Source organism: Equus caballus, chromosome 6, assembly GCF_041296265.1.
Source record: "Equus caballus isolate H_3958 breed thoroughbred chromosome 6, TB-T2T, whole genome shotgun sequence".
Classification (NCBI taxonomy): domain Eukaryota; kingdom Metazoa; phylum Chordata; class Mammalia; order Perissodactyla; family Equidae; genus Equus; species Equus caballus.
This window is the reverse complement of record NC_091689.1, coordinates 46,081,035-46,098,039: the sequence shown is the minus strand read 5'-3', so window position 1 is coordinate 46,098,039 and position 17,005 is coordinate 46,081,035. Positions and strand designations below refer to the sequence as shown.

The 17,005-nt window shown below is 47.6% G+C and overlaps 1 protein-coding gene across 4 annotated transcripts in view; it reads right to left on the bottom strand.

The window, feature by feature from the left end:
* Positions 1 to 17,005, bottom strand: part of NTF3 (neurotrophin 3) — a 67,008-nt gene that overhangs the window by 15,187 nt on the left and 34,816 nt on the right. Inside the window, exon 1 of one of the 4 annotated variants that reach the window (XM_001495245.7) lies at positions 4,502 to 4,996. The exons of the other annotated variants lie outside the window; for them this stretch is intronic. The gene's annotated coding sequence lies outside the window, so the exon portion shown is untranslated. Of the gene's footprint in view, positions 1 to 4,501; positions 4,997 to 17,005 lie in introns of those variants that run through there. 4 annotated transcript variants of the gene reach the window in all.

Genomic DNA, 17,005 nt, shown 5'->3' with positions numbered 1-17,005 from the left:
AAAAAGACAGAGAAAAGGTGAGTTTCTGCAGCTTGGAGAAGTTGAGCTGAAAGGGCTGAAGATGACTTCAAATTGGTCAAGGGAGCCTGAAAACCGCGTGTAGCTCCCCTTCCTCAAAAGCATAACCGTACTTAAAGGCTTCACGCCCCTGTGGGCAGTCTGGAGAGCAAGCCGAGGCCCCCCAAAACAGGCAGCAAGGCAACCCCTTAATTTAACAAGTGCCAGCAGGACCAAGTGGGGAAAACAGGAGACCCTGGGGCCAGATCAAGGGCTCAAGGCTTTCCAAAACAGACACGAGGGTCTCAGGCAGAGAAACACATCCGGGGACGTGGCAGAACCATGAATTCTCTCAAAGGAAGGAGGGGTGATACATTGAGCACCTACAATATGCCAAAGTCTGCCATTTAAAACTTATGTCCCACTGGCTCTAGATTTTCTGGTGGAGATGGAGTTAGGAAAATTATAAGGAGAGGGCATTGCTATCCAAGCTGAGAAATTTAGGGCACAGAGTAGGTGAGTGATGGGCTCAACGCTGTCACAACTAGAGGTCAAACGAGAACCAGAACCCCTGCTCCCCGACTGCTGACCCTACACTCTTTCTCAAAGATTACCCACTCTGTTACCAAAGTCTTACCGTGTCCAGGGGAAGGACCACATGCTGCGATCGCCCAGGAAGTGGGGATCTTTCATCCATCTGTGAACTTTGGGAGAGCCTCAATGGCTGCCCCCTGCAGCCTGCGCTTCCCCCTAGGCTCACCGTATCTGTGATGCACCATAGAATGGGGATCGCTTCCAAAGCTGGGCCACCTCTGGTTGCAAGAGCGTTCTCTTGGAGATGAGATGGGACCTGTCATTGGCCCAAGTTCTGTACCTACTGTTTTCTAAGCCCTTCTTTTCCTCCCCTCCCCCGATTTTGGTTCTATTTAGTCTGAAGATTTATTGTTTCCTGGAGATCAAACAACAGGTTAAGCAAAAGTGAGTGTTAAAAGCAATCTTTCTCAACAATACCCGTATTAAGAAAATGAGAACAATAATGAAGGAAACACGTTTGATGATGGGTTTGGATGATGCGTGGGGACTAATGAGACCACTGAACTAATGCGACTGAGGACTTCAGAAGCTCCAATTATGCTTGATGGGCTTGGCAAGGAACCCTGCAATTTGGTACTAATGAATGGATTAATACGGAGGATAAGTCGGAACCCAAGAATGTGCAGGAATGTGTCCTAACACTGTGCTGGGCGTGCAGGAGGGGGGCCAAGAAGGGCCTGATGAACTGAAGTGGAAAAGGTTGGAGACTTTATAATAGGCAGTCATTTCTGGCCAACACATTAGCTCTCCTGCCCCTGGACCAATCTGCAAAGCATTAGAGCCGTCTATTTAAAGGGAGATCTATTTCGGCTTACTAGAAAGAACGCTGTAGTAAGTTTCCAGGCATGCAGTCTAAATGACCAGATTAACTGGATCTAATAGAGAGGATTGCAAAAAGCTTCCTTCCAGACCTGGGGCTCTGTGATTCTACGTTGATGGCCTGAAGGAAAACCACTCCCGCAGAGTGATGGGGCTGCAGAGATCCGTGGGAGCAGAGAGTGACTCCCACCCCAAGGTGGGTGAGTCCCATGGCTGAGGGGCGGGGACTGCTGCCAACTGTGGTCAGACTGAAGGGTCTGGAAATATACTGGCTTTGATTCAGAATGTGGAACTTTTGATCCTATAACATGATGCATTTTAATTCCCCTTGGTGGTATTAATAATGTAGTTGGCTAATGCCACACTAACAGAATTTATAAAGTGCCTACTCATCCAAGAAAAAGAAGTAATGACCTCAGTTTGTACTCTACTTAGGCTTCTGAAAAGGTTGAGTGCAAATCAAATTTTTGTGAATTGAATTATATTTTAAAGATACTAGGAGGATTTGCAATAAAATATCTTATGGTGAATTCCTATGAAAAGCAGTAAATAATCACTCTTCAATTTAAAACATTTATTTTGTGGACTAGTTTAGCTTAAAGCAAAGTACACCTTTAATGCAGAGCAACTGTGCTGTAAATATATGACAATTCCACAATGAACACACGTGCTTTGAGGTTAAATTCTTCACCAAGGGAGTAAGACTTATTCTTCAATTAGCTCTTCAACTGTCTGGGTACCCGTGTTAACGTACATTATTCGCTGTGGCTTATTCTTCAGGAAGCTAGAAATGTGGAAGAAGCAAAGAGGCTGGAAGTTCCCATTTTTCCATTCCCGTGTCCTAGATAATGTCAACCCAGGTTCCCACAGGGAATGACACTTGAGTCTTCTTCTCAAAGATCCCAATAAGGAAGGGATTGGAAGAAAGAGAGGACGCAGAGAAATCATGCACTCTGTACTTAAAGAAGGCTCAAGAACAATTACAGTATCAATAACGAGGATCGCTAACATCCTTGAGAACTCTGCAATCACCATCTGATTGAACACTGCAATAGCCTCTGAGGCAGGTCCTGCAGTTCAGTCTCTCATCTGAGTCCTGTGTACTACTGAACATTAATGAATACTCTCAAAGGGCCTGGGGCAGCACCCTGTCATTAAACGAGTTAATATTTCTGCTGCAAAATTATCAATACTCACTTAAGTGAGACAAAGATTATGTCAATTCAGGCCATATTTTGCAGCCAAATGAATCAGCTGTAACCTTAAGAAATGACTCTGGGTTTTCAGAGCTTTTTGGGTTTGGGGATGTAAAGAGCCTGAGGGTGTGTATTATTCTCTCTATTTCGTAAACAAAGAGGCCAAGCCCAAGAGCAAGTAGCACCCTGGACCACACCATGGCCACATTGCACAGTACAGCTAAGATTAGTGGCAGAGCTGGGATTCAAACCCAGGCATGTCTGACACCAGAAGCCCTGTTCTCAAACCCCAGGCCATGCTGGTGGAGTCCTGTGCATGGGAGAAGGAGACCACTGGTTTTCATTTACAATGGCTTTCTGAGGAGACCAAATTAAACTGTGGTCGCATGCACCCTTTTTTTACATTTAAAGAATATTTTCCTTAAATAAATCTCTGTAGAGAGGTTCTTTTCCTTATCATCAAAGTAAGAAGAGCACACTGAAGAACATCTAAAAATACAAAAATATATAAAGAAATCTACCAGCTCCCACAAGTATCATTATGGAATATTTATGTCCAGCCTTTTTTTAAACACATGCAAAGTTTTTCTATGCATTACATAGCTGAGGTTGTTTAATATACATCATTCTGTGACTTTCTTACTTAATCTTATAACCTAAGCCTTCTCCCATCATATTAAAATTCTACATAAACAAAATTTTGATGGCTACATAATATTCCATCATAGGAATGTGCTATAATTTACTGGGTTATACCCCATCTGTAGGAAATTTATTATTTCCAATTCTCCACTCTCATAAATAATGCTGCAATAAATGTCTTCCTGTACAAAGCTGACAATTGGTGTGAGTTATTTCCATGGTCCCTCACTGCAGCCACTCTCCTACCCTCTGGTCACATCTGCCCTGCACGTCCCCAACCTCAGATCCATTCAAGCATCCATTTCTCCTGGCTGACACTCAGACTGCTGAGAAGGAGGAAACACGCATACACGCTCTTTGGTGCCAAGCGAATTTATGTTCCCAGGTTCAGCCCAGCCCTTGCTGTAGATCAACAATTTGTTGCTTTTATTCCCATGTCAGGTCTTTCTTACATTCCTCACAACAGCGCTTTCAAAAGTGCACTTATCTCCTGAAGTCTCTTAGAACACAGAAAATCTTGCCTCCTAATTCTCAGAAAAAAAGCAACACAAGAGTCCCTCAGGTAGGAACTCCTCACCTCTCTACCCCCCATAAATCTACTTAAATGCATAAACTGAAGTGACCAGAGCCTTTATCACTCAAACCAGTACACTTCAGAAAGTGAAGGGAGCACCATTTACCATCTGTTGGGGATGACGGTGGCACAGCAGACTGCCCTGGGGCAACCAGGACGAGTGCTCACCCTGAGAACAGCCGTGGTTTCCTCCCAGTGGGTGGGTCATCCTTGTCACACCCCTCTCTAACAGGCCCTACACTGACACACTGGTCCCACTCCCTCCCTCCTGTTTCCTAAGGGCCCCATCCCAGCCCTATCTCCAACCCGCCCCTCTCGATAGGTTTCCTCCCCTCGGTATATAGTGCTCAGGTGTCACCAACCTTAAAAACAGAAAAGAAAATAGTTGTCCTCCTCACAGGATGACTACCTGGTCCCAGACCAGCTTCGGAGAAGGGCATCCGCATGCATTACCTCCATTTCCTCAATCGCTCACAACAGACAGAATTCTCTCCTCCCCTCCTCAGCACCAGCACCAGGTCCCTCATGAAGCAGCCCCCCTAGGACTCCCCTGAGTTCCTCATTTTAAAATCAGACAGGTGCATGGCAGCCCTTCCTTCCTTCCCCTCCCGGGTCTCCCTCCTCCAGCCTCTGTGACAGTCCTCTCTCCCAGTTTCATCTAAGCACCACCAGGACTTACCTTTTCACTCTTTCAGTGAAAATCCCGTTTTTCTCTTCCCATCTGTGCTGATGATGGTGCGATCTCATGCGCCAGGTCTATGTGGATAACTTTCACATCCACGTCTCCACACAGACCTCAGTCCTGAATGGAGATCCCACTGCCGACTGGACATCTCCCCTTCACTATTTTAAGGCCACCTTAAGGCCAAAATATCCAAAACTGAATCACCAATTCCCCTAAACCCTGCTCCTCCTCTGCCTCCCATGCCTGCTTCCAGGAAAGGGCACCAGGGTTCACAGAGTGTGCCCCCATGCTTCCCTGTCCTGTATTAGATTCATCTTTAATTCCACCAAGATTCTGCCTCCTCAGACCTCTCACTGTCCACCCCTTCTCCTATGGCCCAGGCTGCCTCTCTTCCTGGATCACTTCAACAGACTCTTAGATGCCTTCTGAAATCCTGCTCTTTCTCGCTCCCAGCCTCCCTACCGTTTCTCCTCCAGGCTGGCATAAAATGATCTTTCTAAAGTTAAGCCTAGCTGGGTCACTCCCCAGCTGGAGAACTTTCTGTTCTTTTCTTTAACCTTCAAGATAAAGCCAACATTCCTCAGCCTGGCACGAGGCCCTTCACCGTCTGACTCTTGGGCGTCTCTCTCGCCAGCCTCATCTCTCACCAGTTCTCCTCTCACATCATGCTCGCCAGCACAGGGAGGGGCTGCGATTCTGCAGACACACTGTGTGCTCTCTTGCCTCTGAGACGATTCCCAGCTACCCCTTTGGCCAGCAACACCCCACCCCTGCTCCCACCTGGCTGACTTCTCTTTGTCGCAATCCTGATTCTTTCATAACCATCCTTTTACTTGTCTGTCCCCTTCCCCAGACTGTAAGTGCTTTCTATGTTTTGGGGTCCCTAGCACTTGCAATGGTGCCTGGCTCCTAGTAGGTACTCAATAAACAAAGCCGCTGGGTCAAAGGGATGAATGTCTTAAGAAGCATGACCACTTAGGACTGTGTCCTGGTGGCCTTATTGTTAGTTTTCCCTTTCCTGCTCACTCTTCTCCACTGGCCCCTGCTGGACCTGCGCCCTTTAAAGATACTCACTCAGAGTCAAAAGCAAGACAGTGGCTGAAGTGACTGTGGTGGACTAGTTGAGGATGCTTATGTGAGGGTGGAGGGAAGAAGTTTCTGGATGTCCTGGGAGATGAGGGAAGACATGGGTGATCTCTCAAACAAAACAGTGTTAGCAACTGCAAAGAAAGGATTCAGACACCGAAGAGGAAAATAAAAAAATTTCATGCCAGCAGTGCCAGTCCGCTGCCCAGAAGTGGCACAGTTGTCTCCCTGGAAGGAGCCGGAAGAGGAAGGCAGCTCTCTGGTGCGTAGAGAAGGACACCTGCACTACAATGGGAAGGGACTTGCGCAGAAGTCAGAGGCTCCTCGCGACCTGAGCCTCCTCTCTTTCACACTCCACCCACAGTAGACCATCAAGCCCCCAACAAGGCCTCCTGGCCCTACGGCTCTGGTGGAATCAGGATTAGATTAGGAATTCTTAGGATAGGAGAGAATGCGCAAGACTAGAGAACCTGCAAATAAAAGCCAGCGGGAGCCAGCACCCGACAGGACGTGTGAAGGTGAGACTAGGGCTGGGCGGAATGCCCCTGAGCCGTTGCTGTGAAGGCCACGTCCAGGCTGGTAAGGCCCAGGGAGGGCCTCCAACTAGCTCAGGGGCTTGTGCAGCTCCAGGTGACTGCTGGATCTCACTGTTCCTGAGGGCAGACCCACATCTCATCCATCTCTGCAGCCCAGTGCCTAGCATGTGAGTTGCACAGTTATGTGCATGGATCAAAAAGAATTTACTCCCAGGAGATGTACAAGGATATGGGAAGAGTTGGGCAGCCAAAAGGTATGAGAAAGAAGGCTTAACTCCCTCACAGTGACAAAAAGAAGCATGTGAGTCTGAGGCTTAAGTTTAGGCTCATGTCTTTAACAAGACCACTTAGGGGAGAGGGGGTTGTTTTTGAACTAAATAATAGGAATTCTGCTGGAACCTCCTAAGAATATATATATCTTACAAGTAAACCTCAGGGAGGGTGCTCTCCTGGCCCAAAGAAAACTGAGACTTGAGAAATTTTTTTTTGCCCTTAAGAAAGTCATTGAATAACAGCTCTGGGGGTAAATTAAAACAAGCATCAACATAGAAATCTGAGGGCCCTGATTCTCCAGAACAGAAAGCAACAGGCGAACTCTGAGACCAATTCCTGGCAGTCTACGGCCCCCAATCCTGCCACTTCTCACCGCCGTGGCTTTCTCCCTTAGCATCAGCCTCTGAGGAACCCTGGGCCCAGGGAGGAAAAGGCAGGAGCAAATGGGAAAAGAGGCCAGCCATGGTGGTCAAGCCAGCCTTGAAAACTGCTCAGTCCCTCGGCATCATGGGACATCAGTGCTTCCCCAGACCCGAGGCAGGTTCAAAAGGCAGTGACAGAAGAACTGATCCAGAAAGAGAGACAGAGAGTAAGTAACACTGGAGGGGAAAAGCAAGGATGGCGGCAGTGGTGGGTCCCATATCTCAGCATAATTATTCCTAGCATTTTTTTAACTGATTCTACCTGTGTAAACTTTCCTCACTTTATTTTTCCTTTATTCTTTTCTTTTCTTTTCACTTTTGACCCCCTTCATCCAGGGGGTGAAGGTTTGACACGCTAATGTTTACACTGTTCTGTATATTTTTGAATTGATCATTACAGCAGCACAATGAGATATAAGGACCAACCTATTCTTCATTTTAAATTGAAGAAAACTGAACCTTAGGAAGGTTAAATGATGTGGCCAGTGGCAAACACCCGTGAGCGGCAGAGATGGCGCAGAGTCCCCATCCTGACTCCTGTTCTTTCTCCTGAGTACTGATGTACACACAGGCCCCATCGTGCGTTCCCTTCCCACCACACTGACTCCCAACTCCCTCTTCACCAACACTGTCTTGGGATTCTTACTCATTCCATGTAGGGAAAGTCTGTGTGCAGAAATTTCAAATTATTCCCATTAATAAATAAAAAAAAAACCCAAATCTTCTTTAGAGCCTGATTATGTATAGATGGCAAACTTACCATTAGCCAAATAATATACCTCTTATCAAATACGCTTCCTCGACAGGATCCCAGACAGCACATTACCAAAATGAAAGCAGGTAAAAATTGACAGCATGCAGACAATGTTCCCAGGGCCCCAGGCCTGTCTTCTGTCTCGGACAGCAGACGTTTCCGCATCAGAATGCTGGGATTCTGCAGTGCGCTGGCGAGTCGATTTCCCTGTCTCTCCCAGGCCTCCTATCACTGACCAAGGATGCCTAAAGCCCACTTTCTACCTTCCTCCAGGAAGCAGAGACTTCCCTGCCAAGAGAGCGATCCTTGCATTCTACAGAGATTCAGAAATATATCCCCAGGGAACAAATTCCAGTCTCCGTGCTGAGGCCTCCCCTCTCCTCACTGCCTCTTCATGGAGAGTTCTGACTGTATTCACCGCCCCCACCCAGACCCCCTTCCTTGTCCCCACAGAAGAGTGCCCTGAAAGCATGGCCACAGAAGAAGATGCACACACGAACAGACGACACTGAAGCTGCCTCCTGAACGGCCTCTGGGAAGGGCCCGGTGCCCCCAGCAGTCCACGCCCTCTGCACTGGTGTGCCTCCTGCTGGCCACCCAACCTTCTTCCTGCTGCATCAGTCCCTTTTCCTCTGGTATGTTCTTGGTGGGAACATCAGAATGCTGGGACTCTGCAGTGCGCTGGCGAGTCGATTTCCCTGTCTCTCCCAGGCCTCCTATCACTGACCAAGGATGCCTAAAGCCCACTTTCTACCTTCCTCCAGGAAGCAGAGACTTCCCTGATCATGTGTCTGTGTTTCAGTATTACTTTATCCATTTCAATAGATTATTATATTAGAGTTTGCCGAACTCACACAGTGCTTCCGTGTGACGTGAGGAAACTGAGGCCCAACAAGGAAAGTGATGTATCTAAGGTGACTCTCTGGTCGACAACACAAGGGGGAGTATGGATCCAGGTGTCCCGAACTCTTGTGGATTGCTGTTTCCAAAGGCAGTCTGCTCCACGTTAATAGCCCGTGAAACAGTCTATAAAAGCCAGAGGAATTTTTAGTGCCAAAAAAGACCTTAAGGTAAGCGAGTCCATGTTTCTCAAAACAACCATACTGTGGATGACTAAACTATGTAAAATGTCAATTGCAAGATCTAGTAATAGGGGAAACAAGAGGAGACCAGTAATGGAGGAAGCGAAGGGCAACTTGTATTGCCAGAAGGAAGGGTGGGGAAAGGAAGGCACTCAGAGCAGGTGCTGACAGCATGTCCAGCTTCTGTGAACACCAGCATTTGAGAGACACACGTTTTGTGTTTCAAAATAATAGACTTTATCAGAAGTCATCTGGGCTGCATACTCCTCCGACAATCAGTATTTTATTGTGGAGAAAGCTGCAGGCTGGGTGGTGGCCCAGAGAGTGCATTCGGACTTTGTAGCTGAGGGAATAAAATCCTAGGTCCTCTGGTCTCAGCACTGCTGGGCAGGTACAGGGAGGCAGCGGCAGGGGAAGGAAGGACAGTGTCGAAAGCCATTTATGGCCCCCCGGTCCCCCTTCTCCAGCCGCTGCACCCGGGACCTGGAGAAGGCAGGGCACCCCCGTCGTCCGGGGACAAGAAGTAACGAGGAGGGCATGGCCCCTGTCCTGCAGCCAAAGGAAGCTGAGGAGGCAGAGAGATTTATCAACAGGAACCGCACAGACGGTTCGCTCAGGTCAGCGGGGCTCCAGGCGGAATGCCCCAGGAACATGGCCACCGCTTCCGCCTCGGCGCCCGGACCGGACCCTGACACAGGACTCAGGCGTTCTTCAGGGTGGGGCGTTTGCCTGCTGCAATACTGGGAGGTACTAGCCGCTCCCTCCTGGAGCCTGTGGCTGAACCCAGCTCCCTGCTCTCAAGGGAGATAAGAAAGGGATCTTGTCCCCACGGCAGAAAAGGGGAGGAATCCCAACCGTATGGTTCTTTCCCATGAAAACCTCTACGCCAAAAGTCTCTCTTAGCATGAACTGGTGAAACAGTAAGAGTATGAAAAGGAAATGGGGTCCCTCTCGTTCTGCTGTTATACTTTTAAATAGAGGGACTCTCACTAAACCAAAGACATGGCTGACTAAAAAAACATGGATACCATGAGTCAAAAATTATCTCAAATTAAAAAAAAAAATGAAGAGTTGAAAAATGCATGGTTCAAAAAGTATTTTTCTACATTTTTAAATGTGGATGAGACATTATATTCAACAAGATTTGTGATCTTCAAGGAAGGCGTGGCCGATGTTTCCACATTTTGCCTTACTGGTCAGGGTTAGTTCTAGACTCATAAAATCTCACCCAGTGCTGTGCTCACCCACAGCCTGGAGCTGAGTGAAGATGTGCGGTTTCCCCACACACTGCACGCTACCTGACAGTCACGACCCCCCACGGTGATCCCTCCAAGGCAGTCCTCTCTTTCTCTAGGACTCCACACATCCGGTCCCCATGCATGGAGCAGGTCTGAGCTCTGTTGCTTTCCCTCCAAACCCTCCCTTCCTAGCCTGCTGTTTTGGGAAAGTGGCTCTGATTCCTCCAGACTGTGGCTCTGAATGTGTAAAGCTAAATTTTCAGAATTCACAAAAAACTCTTCTCTCTTAAGTGTCTGACTCTGGCGATTAATTAAAAGCCGTGACTTGTCTGTTATAGATTTGTATGTAATGATACAAATCCATTCAGCAATTCAATTGACTTCTGTGTTCTAGGTGGTATCCAACTTTGCACTGAGGGGATGCATTTTAATGACCCAACAGGCTGTGGGGGCCTTCACTACCACTCAGAATAGTGTCCTGCTTCCCTATATCCTGGCACAACCAGGGCAGCGTGTTTACTGGGCTAGTGGAATTCAGCACGTGGTGAGTATATGGAGATTCTACCACTCAGTTGCCATTTCTGAACTCATATTCATTTGTCTTCTGTGGCCTCCATGTGTCAGAGCTTCCCTCCTATCTTCTCTTCCAGATAAAGGAAAGGACTTGTAACAGGATGTGAACACACTTTGTGGCACTGGCGAGGTGTGGAGAAGCAAACTGCTCATCTCACTCTTTACTCCTCCATCACGTGGACGAGATTTATGACGGGATACAAGAAGTCTGCTCTCAGTTTATCACTAGTTTTAAACCCAGATTTAGATAGCTGTTCTTAAAAGGTAAAAAGAACTCTTAGGGTTCTCAAAATGAATCCAGTTTAGGTGATATGCATTAAGATACTGACTTGGAGAAAGAGGAAAAGAAATTACAGGCGTGATGGAAAATGTATCTCTGTTTCAATATAGGACATACATACATTACATGTAGTATATGCACACATATATGTATTTGAGTGTACATGTAAAACAGCCCGAGAGGTGGAGGACACAGCGCGAGTTACAGGAACAAATCAAGGCAAAGTTGATATCACTGAACAGACTGTGATTATGTTGATTGAAACCAGATTGAAAGGACCAGGGGAATTTGTTTGGGAACAGAGAACAGGACCAAAATATTCCCTTAGAGAGGAAATCTCATCAGAGGGAAAACCATGGGGGTGGAGGGGCAGGCGCGGGGAGGTGGGGAGTGGAGCAGGCGCAGTGGCTTTACGGCGGAGCTTGGGAAAGTGGAATGGAAATTATTCATCTCTCCACCTTCAAGAGTGTAGGAGGTATACAGCACGATAAATCCAGCGGAGAGGATGGTGGGACAAAGGGAATTCTAGGCAGGGAGAGAAGAGAACAGGAGAGGCTGGGAATAAGGACCAGCCTGTTTATCCCTCTGCTCCCGCGCGCTGGGAAATAAATTCTCTCCGATTTGGTAATTGAACAGTGAAACATACCTCATCTCTAACTGTCTGAATTCAGGGATGGACGTTCATCATGTGCAGGTTTGAAAGAAGCAAGATTAATGGACAGGTCTAGCAGGATGCATCAAAAGAATCTTTTTAGACGCAACCATTTGAGGAGGGGTGGGAGGCCAGAGAGGGAAGAATCTGGCATTTGGCCAGAATCCCTTGGAGAAGAAAATGGCCAATTCAGAATTCCGCCCTTCTGAGTGAGTCAAAGCCACTAGCAGCTGCAGGTGACCAGGGCCTGACCAAATGACCAGACCTCTCAGATAAACACAAGGCCAATGCTCACCCGGGGGATCTCTCCAGGTACATGCTTTAACATGATGGCACATTTCAAAAACAGCAATCAGAGAAGAGCAGGATTTGAGCATTCTGAGGGCCTTGGAAATCCTCTAACCCCTCAACTGTCATTTTGCAGATGAAGAAACGAAGGCCCAGGGAGCTAAGGTGAGCTACCCAATGTCATACAGCCAGTTAATGGTTGAGCAGAAACTGGCTTTTAAGCACCCAGTTACATATAAATTTTGTGCTGCTTCTGTGACAACTTTGTAGCCCTCAATAGGTCAACTAAATCATAGAAGACGCTCAAGGGAATATGGCGTAAGAATAGGTCAGTTACAGATGGAGGAAGGCCCACCCCACATGGAAGACCTCTTCCTCCCAGGCGCTAGGATGTCTACATCTGGGAGAGCAAACTCTTCTCTTTGAAAGCAATGCTGTCACGCTCATCCTGAAGTTATGAAGGATAGAGCGAAAGGTCTGATGAAGACCAAAGAACCCAAATGTCAGGACCAGCTCTTCCTAATTTTCTTCCCAATGCTCCCAAAGGGGCTCGGTAAGTCCCCACCCTACACGGGCACGGGGACAACTTCTAGTAGTGTAGATTCCTGGTGCTCTCTCCCTTCTCCCATTCTTCCCATGAACAAAAATCACAAGTACAGAGAGTTCAGGTCCCCGAGTTGGTCCCAGGGCCGACGGCTGCCAGTCCTCCTGGGAAATCCCAACCTGCGGCATTTCTCGCCTGTTCATTCTGAAGTGGAGGAATTTTCATGTTCAAGTTTGAACAGGAGACTCTACCCAAGGCAAAAAAAAGAAAGCATTTAGGTGAGTAGTCACTGCTTTCTGGATCGATTTCTCTACCACATTTGAGCAGATTCATAGTTCCCATTTCCCCTCTTATCCCGTTCCCTGGATCCCCCTCAAGCATGTCTGTGTGCACACACACGTCACTTCTGGAATGAATCCATGCCTAGGAAAGTCTGGATCAAAAGGAGAGTTTGTCAGAAGAATTATGAGGGAAAAAGAAGTTGTCATAAAAGACACTCTTGGGGCTGGCAGTACATTCTTCCGGCATTATCCTTGCAGGCTGGCTTTAGAGCTCCACTGCACAAAATGGGACAGGCCCTGGTTCCGTGGAGACACTGGGGGCAGCGCTGAAGTAGAACGCCAAGAGCTGCCCTCACCATGGCGCATGTCACCCTGGGCCACAGCTGAACAGAGCCGGGCCAGCCTTTCGGGAAGAGCACACTGCGTGTGATACTGAGACACAATCCATGTGTAAAGCTCCAGTATCAACGGCCCTGGGATAGGCTGGAGGCAGCTCGGCCCGCAGACAGCGGCATAGCCCGATGACGCGCACACATCTCCTCCAGCCCCGCTTCTGTCTAGCTTGGCCTCGGGACGCATCTGAATGCTCACCGTTCTTCAGAGACGTTGAGCCATGTATGGTACAAGGACAGCTGAGTCACGAGAGTGGCCTTTTAGTCCTGGCTCTACCACTTACAAGTTGGATGGTCTTGAGCAACTCCTGTCACCTCTCTGAGACTCCAGAGGGGGTTAAGAAGAGAAGTTTCTTGTGGAAATGTTTCTTGAGTAGCCACTCCTGGTGCGTGGTTCCTATTAGTTAAACACGGAAGCTGGTGTCAGATAAATGCTGAGCCTTTGCCAGGGCTGCCACTGCGTGCTTCCTTTGATGGAGCAGTTTGTAGGGTCACTGGCCTGGGACACAGGAGATCCAGTTCCTCTAGGGGAGCTGTGCAGTAAGGGCTTTGAAGAAAGGGGCTGGACTGGGAAGTCAGACAGATCTGCACTCGAAGGCTTGCTCTGCCATCTCCGAGCGGTCTGACTGTGAGTAAATCGTAATTTCTGTAAGCCACAGTTTTCCCAACTGTAAGATCAGGCTAGTGATGCCTACCTCACAGAGCAGTTACGGGGAATGAACGAGGCACTTCATGATATATGCCCACTGTGCGTACTGCCTGGCACACAGAAGGCATTCAATAAGCACTAGTTCCATTCATGTTGGAATAGTCCTACCTTCGACCCTAATTTTCCTACGTGGTAAACTCTGGGTAATAAACTGTCTTCTTTCTGCCTCACGTGAATTCTGTGCAGATGAAATAACATAAACACACGTTGTCATGGCGTTACTACCTGAGTGTGCAGACATGAAAAGCTGTCATTCTCGGCAGCAGGCTCATTCCAGATCAACGATGTGTCAGCTGTTCTGCTCCCGGGAACAGGCTCCAGCCAGCGTTCTCCGCCACCTTGAATCCAGCTCTCCATTAAGCTGTCCCCAGGGACCCCCACCCACACAGGCCTCTCCCAGCTCCAGAATTCACCGCCTGGGGGGAAGGGACTCTTCTCATTTAGCATGGAGCAGGGGGCACACGGAACTGAGGGCAAGAGTCTAGTTTGGAGCCCCGGCTCTTACACTTGCTACTTCTATGGACTTGGACATATGGCTTCATCTCTCTGAGCCTCAGTCTTCACATCTGGAAAAAAGAGATAATAACACCTGACCTGTCCACCTTAGGGCGCTCTTTTCAATTTCAAGTGATAGAACGTGAGCCTTAAATGAATACTAAAGAGAATGGTGACGATAATAACGATGACATCATTTCACATGGGAATGACCTGCCTTCCTAAGGAGGCTGTAAGCTGTGCAGGCACACGGAAGTGGAGGTCTTGCCATATTCTAGCGTATATTCTCCATCTCCAACCCCTACCCTGGGACACAGATGTCTATATCCAGCACATAGGACAAAAACCAAAAATATTCAATAAATTCATATAAACACAAATACGGTAGAATGTGGTCTTTCTGAGTAGTGATGGTTGAAAATCATCCTTAGATCAGAGCTCGCTAAACTTGGCCCAGCATCGCAATCATCTGGGAGCAGTTAATGGTACAGATTCTCAGGCCCTATCCCAGCCTCACTGAATGAACATCATCAAGGGATGGGGCCCAGGAATTGATAGTAAAAAAAAAATCCTCCACGAGGAGTCTAATAAGCCCCAGGTCTGGGAAGCACTGCTTCCTCTATGTCTGTGTGCCTGGAGATGGCCAGGAATCTCTACCCCACACGACCCCAGCACAGGAGCTGGTCAACATGCATTTGCTGAATTGAGCTGAAGTTCCAAGTTGGTGGCCCTGAAATACAGAATCCGTTGGGGCCTCCCAGATGAGGAGGAGTAGCTGTGCTGTCCACCTGTGCCTGTGCAAAAAACAGACAAGGACAGCTCAGGCCAAGCCCAGAACTGGACCCCTGACTTCTACTTTCATGCGGAAATGGACACCGCGTTGTTCCCACTCCCATGACAAAGAGACGTGACAGACAAATAAATAAACAAATAATGTGCTTCTATCATCTTTCATTATCATCACAAAATCATAGGTGTCAGACTTAGCATGGGCTAATTCAACCTATTCATTTTACAAGTGTGAAAACTGAGGTCCAGAGAGAGGCAGTAGCTTGACCAAGTTTTCACAGCAAGTTGGTATCCAAGAGGCGTTGCATAATGGAAAGAGAACTGAGTCAGCATGCAGCTATCCAGGCGTTCCACAGACCTGTAAGATCCCACACTGGATTCATTCTAGAACCTATATGCACCAGACTTCTGCTTCTAAAACCTAACCTCAGCAAAAGAAAGAGTCCTGTCTCTTAGGAGATGTCCCTTATAGAAATCTATCCTCATAACAACTCATACCCTCCAGGGCTCTTTATCTCCACAGCCTCACTCTGGCGGTTCCTTCCACCTGTCAGTCCTGCTGCTTCACCCAAAACCATCCCTGCCTGGCCCTCTCGAGTCCTGGGGCAAGACAGACCTCGAATGCTGCCTTTCCTGCCGCCTCCACGAAGCCTTTTGGGACCTGCCTCCTTCCAACTTCCAGGGCATTTGGATGATCTTCTGTTTTGCCTGTCCTTTGTGTATTTCTTTATCCCTCATGACAGTTGTTAAGCTGTATAAGGGCAGGGACCACATTTCACACCTTTCACTATCCCCATATTGCCTAGCACACACTTAGGTGATCAATATGCATTTATTCAATTAAACTGAATCTTGACCTGATGCAATGTTCCAGATCCTGTCCCTTTCACTCCAGAAGAAAGGACACAACATCCTTGAGTAACCTTGGGTATGAAGTACCCACATTTGGATAAACAAAGCAAAGTCCAAAGAGAATTTGAAGCCACCTGGAAGAGATCTACTCAGCTGCTCTTTTCACTGCATATCAGCAGGACAGGAAGTAATATATATATATTTTACATATATAACTTGAGAAAGGCATTTTGAAGTTATTGCTATCTCAGGATACGTGAATTTATGATGTTAAGGGTTTGATTTGCTCAAAGAATGTTCCCTGAGGTTGCTGTTCTGAAAACAACACCTTCCCAGTCTGGAGGCAGCATCCAAGGCTGGTCTGATACCGTCTTGGAGTAGGCATCCCGAGGGATGCCCTACGCACCACTCTCCAGTCTTCTGACGTTCGAATGAGGTGAACTATAGTGAAACCTCTTCCAAAAAATCCTCCATGTCACCCCAGTTCTGTCATCACCACCCGTGGGAACACTACGAAAATGAGTTAGACGCAGATCACTGCTGGGATCTCTTTCAGGTTTTTCCTCAGCCACAGTGAAGATGCTCTGGAGAGCCGAGTACTCGAGCAGGCCCAGCGTTGGCACATGGCTGCACACACACGTCAGGTCCTAACACACAGGTGCTGACTCTGTCCTCCCAGGAAAGTTAAAGTGAGGGAGATTTAGAGGGCCCAGCTGTTCTTCACCTGCCTTCACTGAGGACATTAAAAGAAGCAGTGAGGGCAAAAGATGGACCACCTACTGTTCTACACGTTGCAGGCAGCATGACGTGCCGGCGCCACTTCAGACTCTCACTTGGCCATCATTGGCTAAGGGCTTCCCATGTGCCCGGCGCTGTTCCAGGCAGCACCACATACGTTATCTTATAGGTTATACGTTATCTTACTTAATCCTTCCCTCGGACCTCTGTGATCAGCATTATTTTCTTAATATAGAGGAAGAAACTGAGGTTAGATAATCATTATTAAGAATTAATTATTAATAAGTAGTAGGCTGGGGATTAGAATTCAGGTACTCTGACTCTAAGCTGAGTGTTCTTTCTAGTAAACTACAGGCAGCAAATGGGTTTCAATCTAAGTTCTAAATTCAGTTCATTGATATGTGGCTACCTGGAGACCAGTGTTAAGGACTAAAAGACCTTGTGAAGCTCAGTGGGAAAGAGTGCTATGATTGATTAGTGATGTCTGCTATGAGCAAAAGTGGAGAATGATAGC